Genomic DNA, 8,712 nt, shown 5'->3' with positions numbered 1-8,712 from the left:
ATGTTTATTATTAGTCAGCGGGGCCTGCCACTGGTTTTTGAAGTTTTTGTGAATGGAGAAGTTAATTTTGAGGGGAGAGATAGGTAAGAACCTCTGTAAGTTATATCACCCCAAAGCCAGTTTTGACTACAGATGGTTAGAAATCAGCTTGGCTTAGAGCCCTCAATTCTCTTTGTAATGTGAGGTGTTTATGGACCCCAAACCTCACAACTAAATGGAAGTGTCAGAAGTGATTATAGGTCTGGCAGAGTTTCTGAGGGATGTTTTGAGTTAGTCACAGCAGGCAGCCTTCCAATAATAGCTATTGTGAGAATGCCTATCAAATTGGGCTCAAAAAAGGGTATTCAATAAATAAAGAAATCAAAGAATGAAATTCCAGCCATTTCCATACTATACTATAGATAAATGATACCTGGAGGAGGTCCCGGTCTTTTTTTTTTTTTTTTTTGAGTACAGTTTTTTACAATGTTGTCTTAGTTTCAGGTGTACATCAGTGACTCAGTTATTGCTTGCTTGTTTTTTTTTTTTGAATTTTATTTATTTTATATACAGCAGGTTCTTATTAGTTATCTATTTTATAGTATTAGTGTATACATGTCAATCCCAATCTCCCAATTCATCGCACCACCATCCCCCCCTGCCACTTTCCCCCCTTGGTGTCCATACGTTTGTTCTCTACATCTGTTCTATATTTCTGCACTGCAAACCGGTTCATCTGTACCATTTTTTTAGGTTCCACATATATGTGTTAATATACGATATTTGTCTTTCTCTTGCTGACTTACTTCACTCTGTATGACAGTCTCTAGATCCATCCACGTCTCTACAAATGACCCAATTTCGTTCCTTTTTACGGCTGAGTAATATTCCATTGTAGATATGTACCATATCTTCTTTATCCATTCATCTGTCTACGGGCATTTACGTTGCTTCCATGTCCTGGCTACTGTAAATAGTGCTGCAATGAACATTGGGGTGCAAGTGTCTTTTTGAATTATGGTTTTCTCTGGGTATATGGCCAGTAGTGGGATTGCTGGATCATATGGTAATTCTATATTTCGTTTTTTAAGGAACCTCCATACTGTTCTCCATAGTGGCTGTATCAATTTACATTCCCACCAACAGTGCAAGAGGGTTCCCTTTTCTCCACACCCTCTCCAGCATTTATTCTTTGTAGCCTTTTTGATGATGGCCATTCTGACTGGTGTGAGGTGATACCCCATTGTAGTTTTGATTTGCATTTCTCTAATAATTAGTGATGTGGAGCAACTTTTCATGTGCCTCTTGGCCATCTGTATTTCTTCTTTGGAGAAATGTCTATTTAGGTCTTCTGCCCATTTTCTGATTGAGTTGTTTGTTTTTTCATATTGAGCTGCATGAGCTGTTTATATATTTTGGAGATTAATCCTTTGTCTGTTGATTTATTTGCAAATATTTTCTCCCATTCTGAGGGTTGTCTTTTTGTCTTGTTTGTAGTTTCCTTTGCTTTGCAAAAGCTTTTACGTTTCATTAGGTCCCATTTATTTATTTTTGTTTTTATTTCCATTACTCTAGGAGGTGGATCAAAAAAGATCTTGCTGTGATTTATGTGAAAGAGTGTTCTTCCTATGTTTTGCTCTAAGAGTTTTATAGTATCCAGTCTTACATTTAGGTCTCTAATCCATTTTGAGTTTAGTTTTGTGTATGGTGTTAGGGAGTGTTCTAATTTCATTCTTTTACATCTAGCTGTCCAGTTTTCCCAGCACCACTTATTGAAGAGGCTGTCTTTTCTCCATTGTATATTCTTGCCTCCTTTGTCATAGATTAGTTGACCACAGGTGCGTGGGTTTATCTCTGGGTTTTCTATCCTGTTCCATTGATCTATAGTTCTGTTTTTGTGCTGGCACCATATTGTCTTGATGCCTGTAGCTTTGTAGTATAGTCAGAAGTCAGGGAGTCTGATTCCTCCAGCTCCGTTTTTCTTTCTCAAGATTGCTTTGGCTATTCAGGGTCTTTTGTGTCTCCATACAAATTTTAAGATTTTTTTTGTTCTAGTTCTGTAAAAAATGCCACTGGTAATTTGATAGGGATTGCATTGAATCTGTAGATGGCTTTGGGTAGTAGTCATTTTCACAATATTGATTTTTCCAATCCAAGAACATGGTATATCTCTCCATCTGTTTGTGTCATCTTTGATTTCTTTCATCAGTGTCTTGTAGTATTCTGAGTACAGGTCTTTTGCCTCCTTAGGTAGGTTTATTTCTAGGTATTTTATTCTTTTTGTTGCAATGGTGAATGGGATTGTTTCCTTAACTTCTCTTTCTGATCTTTTGTTTTTAGTGTATAGGAATGCAATAGATTTCTGTGCATTAATTTTGTATCCTGCAACTTTACCAAATTCATTGATTACCTCTAGTAGTTTTCTGGTGGCATCTTTAGGATTCTCTATGCATAGTATCATGCAATCTGCAAACACTGACAGTTTTACTTCTTCTTTTCCAGTTTGTATTCTTTTATTTTTTTTCTTCTCTGATTGCCATGGCTAGGACTTCCAAAACTATGTTGAATTATAGTGATGAGAGTGGACATTCTTGTCTTGTTCCTGATCTTAGAGGAAATGCTTTCAGTTTTTCACCATTGAGAATGATGTTTGCTGAGGGTTTATCGTATATGGCCTTTATTATGTTGAGGTAGGTTCCCTCTATGCCCACTTTCAGGAGAGTTTTTATCATAAACGAGTGTTGAATTTTGTCAAAAGCTTTTTCTGCATCTGTTGAGATGAGCATATGGTTTATTTTTTTTTTTTTGAGCATATGGTTTTTATTCTTAAATTTGTTAATATGGTGTATCACATTGATTGATTTGCATATATTGAAGAATCCTTGCATCCCTGGGATAAATCCCACTTGATCACAGTGTATGATCCTTTTAATGTGTTGTTGGATTCTGTTTGCTAGTATTTTGTTGAGGATATTTGCATCTATATTCATCAGTGATATTGGTCTGTAATTTTCTTTTTTTGTAGTATCTTTGTCTGGTTTTGGTATCAGGGTGATGGTGGCCTCATAGAATGAGTTTGGGAGTGTTCCTCCCTCTGCAATTTTTTGGAAGAGTTTGAGAAGGATGGGTGTTAGCTCTTCTCTAAATGTTTGATAGAATTCATCTGTGAAGCCATCTGGTCCTGGACTTTTGTTTGTTGGAAGATTTTTAATCACAGTTTCAATTTCATTACTTGTGATTGGTCTGTTCATATTTTCCATTTCTTCCTGGTTCAGTCTTGGAAGGTTATGCCTTTCTACGAATTTGTCCATTTCTTCCAGGTTGTCCATGTTATTGGCATAGAGTTGCTTGTAGTAGTCTCTTAGGATGCTTTGTATTTCTACAGTGTCCATTGTAACTTCTCCTTTTTCATTTCTAATTTTATTGATTTGAGTCCTCTCCCTCTTTTTATTGATGAGTCTGGCTAAAGGTTTATCAATTTTGTTTATTTCTCAAAGAACCAGCTTTTAGTTTTATTGATCTTTGCTATTGTTTTCTTTGTTTCTATTTCATTTATTTCTGCTCTGGTCTTTATGATTTCTTTCCTTCTACTAACTTTGGGTTTTGTTTGTTCTTTTTTCTCTAGTTCCTTTAGGTGTAAGGTTAGATTGTTTATTTGAGATTTTTCTTGTTTCTTGAGGTAGGCTTGTATAAACTTCCCTCTTAGAACTGCTTTTGCTGCATCCCATAGGTTTTGGATGGTTGTGTTTTCATTGTAATTTGTCTCTAGGTATTTTTTCATTTCCTCTTTGATTTCTTCAGTGATCTCTTGGTTAATAACGTATTGTTTAGCCTCCATGTGTTTGTGTTTTTGACGTTTTTTTCCCCCCTGTAATTGATATCTAATCTCATAGCCTTGTGGTCGGAAAAGATGCTTGATATGATTTCAATTTTCTTAAATTTACCGAGGCTTGATTTGTGACCCAAGATGTGATCTATCCTGGAGAATGTTCCATGTGCACTTGAGAAGAAAGTGTAATCTGCTGTTTTTGGATGGAATGTCCTATAAATATCAATTAAATCTACCTGGTCTACTGTGTTATTTAAAGCTTGTGTTTCCTTATTAATTTTCTGTCTGGATGATCTGTCCATTGGTGTAAGTGAGGTGTTAAAGTCGCCCACTATTATTGTGTTACTGTTGATTTCCTCTTTTATAGCTGTTAGCAGTTTCCTGATATACTGAGGTGCTCCTATGTTGGGTGCATATATATTTATAATTGTTATATCTTCTTCTTGGTTTGATCCCTTGATCATTATGTAGTGTCTTTCCTTGTCTCTTGTAACATTCTTTATTTTAAAGTCTATTTTTTCTGATGTGAGTATTGCTACTCCAGCTTTCTTTTGATTTCCATTTGCATGGAATATCTTTTTCCATCCCCTCACTTTCAGTCTGTATGTGTCCTTAGGTCTGAAGTGGGTCTCTTGTAGACATCATATAAATGGGTCTTGTTCTTGTATCCATTCAGTGAGCCTGTGTCTTTTGGTTAGAGCATTTAATCCATTCATGTTTAAGGTAATTATCGATATGTATGTTCCTATTACCATTTTCTTAACTGTTATGGGTTTGTTTTTGTAGGTCCTTTTCTTCTCTTGTGTTTCCCACTTAGAGAAGTTCCTTTAGCATTTGTTGTAGAGCTGGTTTGGTGGTGCTGAATTCTCTTAGCTTTTGCTTGTCTTTGAAGCTTTTGATTTCCTTGTCGAATCTGAATGAGATCCTTACCAGGTAGAGTAATCTTGGTTGTAGGTTCTTTCCTTTCATCTCTTTAAATATATCGTGCCACTCCCTTCTGGCTTGTAGAGTTTCTGCTGAGAAATCAGCTGTTAACCTTATGGGAGTTCCCTTGTATGTTATTTGTCATTTTTCCCTTGCTGCTTTCAATAATTTTTCTTTGTCTTTAATTTTTGCCAATTTGATTACTATGTGTCTCAGCGTGTTTCTCCTTGGGTTTATCCTGTATGGGACTCTCTGCACTTCCTGGACTTGGGTGGCTATTTCCTTTCCCATGTTAGGGAAGTTTTCAACTATAATCTCTTCAAATATTTTCTCAGGTCCTTTCTCTCTCTCGTCTCCTTCTGGGACCCCTATAATACGAATGTTGTTGCGTTTAATGTTGTCCCAGGGGTCCCTTACACTGTCTTCATTTCTTTTCATTCTTTTTTCTTTATTCTGTTGTGCGGCAGTGAATTCCACCATTCTGTCTTCCAGGTCACTTATCCGTTCTTCTGCCTCAGTTATTCTGCTCTTGATTCCTTCTAGTGTATTTTTCATTTCAGTTATTGTATTGTTCATCTCTGTTTGTTTGTTCTTTAATTCTTCTAGGTGTTTGTTCTTTAATTCTTCTAGGTTTTCGTTAAACATTTCTTGCATCTTCTCGATCTTTGCTTCCATTCTTTTTCCAAGGTCCAGGATCATCTTCACCATCATTATTCTGAATTCTTTTTCTGGAAGGTTGCCTATCGCCACTTCATTTAATTGTTTTTCTGGGGTTTTATCTTGTTCCTTCATCTGGTGCAAAGTTCTCTGCCTTTTCATTTTGTCTATTTTTCTGTGAATGTGATTTTCTTTCCACAGGCCACAGAATTGTAGTTCTTCTTACTTCTGCTGTCTTCCCTCTTGACTCAGTTATACATATACATGTATCCACTTTTTTTTGGATTCTTTTCCCATACATGTCATTATAGAGTATTGGGTAGAGTTCCCTGTGCTGTACAGTAGGTCCTTATTAGTTATCTATTTTATATATAGGAATGTGTATGTGTCAATCCCAATCTCCCAATTTATCCCTCCCCTCCTTTCCCCTTTGGTAACCATAGGTTTGTTTTCTACATCTGTGACTCTATTTCTGTTTTGTAAATAAGTTCATTTGTATCATTTTTTTTAGATTCTGCATATAAGTGATATCATATGGTATTTGTCTCTTTTTTATATATAAATTTATTTATTTATTTATTTATTGGCTGTGTTGGGTCTTCGTTGCTGCACACTGGCTTTCTCTAGTTGCGGCGAGTGGGGGCTGCTCTTCGTTGTGGTGAGTAGGCTTCTCATTGTGGTGGCTTCTCTTGTTGCAGAGCACAGGCTCTAGGTGCACGGGCTTTAGTAGCTGTGGCACGTGGGCTCAGTAGTTGTGGCACACGGGCTTAGTTGCTCCACAGCATGTGGGATCTTCCCAGGTCAGGGATCGAACCCCCGTCTGCTGCATTGGCAGGCGGATTCTTAACCACTGCGCCACCAGAGATGCCCTAGGTATTTGTCTTTCTCTTTCTGGCTTATTAGTATGATAATCTCTAGGTCCATCCATGTTGCTGCCAATAGCATTATTTTGTTCTGTTTTATGGGTGAGTAATAGTCCATTGTATATATATACACCACATCTTCTTTATCCACTCCTCTGTCTGGAGGTCCCTGTCTTAACCTGAGATTTCATGAGCTGAAGTGTACAACCTTAATGAAACAATCCACATGAGAACTACCTATTATCGCCCGCCGAAAACTAACTTCTGTTGTTTTATAAAAAAAGGGGCAGAGAGGATTACAGGGGCCTCTCATTGGGAAGAGCAGGAACTAGCGTGTGTTTCACTTTTACTCCTTCCTCCATAAAGGGGTGTTTCTTCTACTTTGGGAGTCAGTAACATCACTGTTCATAGGATCATTCCACACTTATTTGTGGTGGGCAGAATCATGCCCCCTCCCAAAAATGTCCCACCCCAATACCCTGTGAGTATGTTAAGTTACAAAGCAAAGGGGGATTAAGGTTGCAGATGGAATAATGTTGCTCATCAGCTGCCCTTGTGATGGGGAGATTACCTGGGTGGGCCCAGTGTGATCACAAGGGTCCTTTCAATACAAGAGGGAGGCGGATGAGCATGAGTGTCAGAGAGATGGCAAGGTGAGAAGGACTTGGCCTGACATTGTTGGCTCTGAAGATGGACGGGGAGCACACGCCAAGGACTGTGGGCAGCCTCTAGAAGCTGGGAGAGGCCAGAAAACAGATTCCCCCAGAGGCCCCGGAAAGGAATGCAGCCCTGCTGACACCTTGATTTTATTTTATTTTTAAATTTTTTATTGGAGTACAGTTGCTTCACAATGTTGTGTTAGTTTCTACTGTACAACAAAATGAATCAGCTATACATATACATACATCCCCTCTCTTTTAGATTTCCTTCCCACGTAGGTCACCACATTGCACTGAGTAGAGCTCCCTGTGCTATACAGTAGGTTCTCATTAGTTATCTATTTTATACATAGTATCAATAATGTATATATGGATTGACACCTTGCTTTTAATTCATGGAGAGCCTGTTAGACTTCGGACCTACAGAACTGTAAGATAGTCAGTGTGTCTTTTGTTAAGCGCCAAGTTTGTGGTCACTGGTTACAGTAGCGGTAGGATGCTCACACAGTATTGCGCTGCTGTCTGTGTGTGTCACTATTCTGTCTCCCACCCCACACCTCCACACGCTTCTCCTCACTGTGGCCACTTTGTGAAACACTCTATGCTAGTGGTTCTCAATGGGGGTAATTTTGTCCCCCCCAGGGGACATTTGGCAATGACTACAGATATTTTTGTCACACCTGGGAGTTGGGGGTTTGCTACTGGCATCTCAAGAGGGTAGAAGCCAGGGATGCTGCTAAACATCCTATAATGCACAGCACAAATCCTCCCCCCCACCCCACACTGCCCGTGACAAAGAATTATCCAGCCCCAAATGTCAATAGCACCACTCCGCGAAAACCCCGCTCATCACATACATCAGCTTATACATAGAATATATGGGGCTGGGGGGTAAGGGCCTACATCCAACCCCCACTCCTCCTCCCCTCCCCTTGCCTTTTTTTTTTTTTTTTTTTTTGCCTTGCTTTATTTATCCCATGCATTCTCAAAGGGCTAAGGTAGTATTGCCCCCAAGGGAGTGAAAATTGGTTCTTGAAGGGCAAAAAAAAGAAAAACAGACATTATGATATTTTTTGGCCCTCTGAAACTCAACCCCAACTGACAAAATCTTATTCTTTGCTACTTATTTCTCCCTTTACATAGAATTTAAATGATGTTTAATTTTTTCCCCTTAGGTGAGTGATAATGAAAAAAAACATTGAGCAATACTGTCTTACACTAAAGTGTGTCATCAGTCCTTTCCAGTGATGGTCTTTTTTCTGATCTGTTTTGGTTAGGTTTACAGGAAACTTACCCATAAGCTATCAGAGTAGTTGTGTAGCGGAGAACATTCACAAATAAACGTTTTTGCAAGCTAGTAAATTTTTTTAAATGTGCATGCTTATGAATTTTTTTAAATGTACATAAAGCTGTACAAACTTACCGTTCAACTGTTAACATCTCATTGAAGATGTTTTATCCTGTTTTTTACCTCTCCTTCTAGGACAAGTCATTAATTTGAAGAAGGAAAATCTAGTAGAATGCCACAGTAATGAATATAGAACCACAAATACTAGAAATTCTAGAATAGAATATTTTCAGTTTCACACCACATAATGCTTTTGTTTTCTGTTAAGCAATACTCCAAAATTTACCTGTAATAAATGTTAACAATGCTTAAGAGAGATTTCTTTTTCTTTTTTCTTTCAACAACATCAGTAGTTTAATGGATGGGGCTTAAGAGAGGTTTCTAAAGTTAGCTCAAGAAATGGCAAAATATGGACTTCCCTGGTGGTCCAGTGGCTAAGACTCAGCACTTCCA

This window comes from Eschrichtius robustus, chromosome 6 (genome assembly GCF_028021215.1).
Source record: "Eschrichtius robustus isolate mEscRob2 chromosome 6, mEscRob2.pri, whole genome shotgun sequence".
Taxonomy (NCBI): Eukaryota; Metazoa; Chordata; class Mammalia; order Artiodactyla; family Eschrichtiidae; genus Eschrichtius; species Eschrichtius robustus.
Note: the sequence above shows the minus strand (reverse complement) of the source record.